This window comes from Vicugna pacos, chromosome 21 (genome assembly GCF_048564905.1).
Source record: "Vicugna pacos chromosome 21, VicPac4, whole genome shotgun sequence".
Classification (NCBI taxonomy): domain Eukaryota; kingdom Metazoa; phylum Chordata; class Mammalia; order Artiodactyla; family Camelidae; genus Vicugna; species Vicugna pacos.
This window is the reverse complement of record NC_133007.1, coordinates 24,761,534-24,761,885: the sequence shown is the minus strand read 5'-3', so window position 1 is coordinate 24,761,885 and position 352 is coordinate 24,761,534.

The following is a 352-nucleotide window of genomic DNA, read 5'->3' as shown; positions in this document are numbered from 1 at the left end:
GGGCCCTAGCCAGGATGCAGCCAGGGTGATACGGAGCGCCCCCCTCAGACTGGGCTGCACCTTGGCGCCAGGGTTCCAGTTTCTCCCAGCTGAGGGTGGCTCTGCCCTAGGCTGGGCAGAGGACTGCAAACCCTGACTTTGTATTTCCGAAACCACTCCTCACTGTGCTTCACTGCCTCTTACCATCTGGTACTAGGTAAGATCCAGAGCAAATGCATTTGGTTGTGTTGGTTCCACCACGAGGGGACTCACCAAGCTTTTCCACTCTCCACACACTTGAGTTGTCTGTCCTTGCAGAGGGACAGGAGTTGAAGACTCAAGAGGCTGGTTTCAAGGCCCACTCTCACCTCTC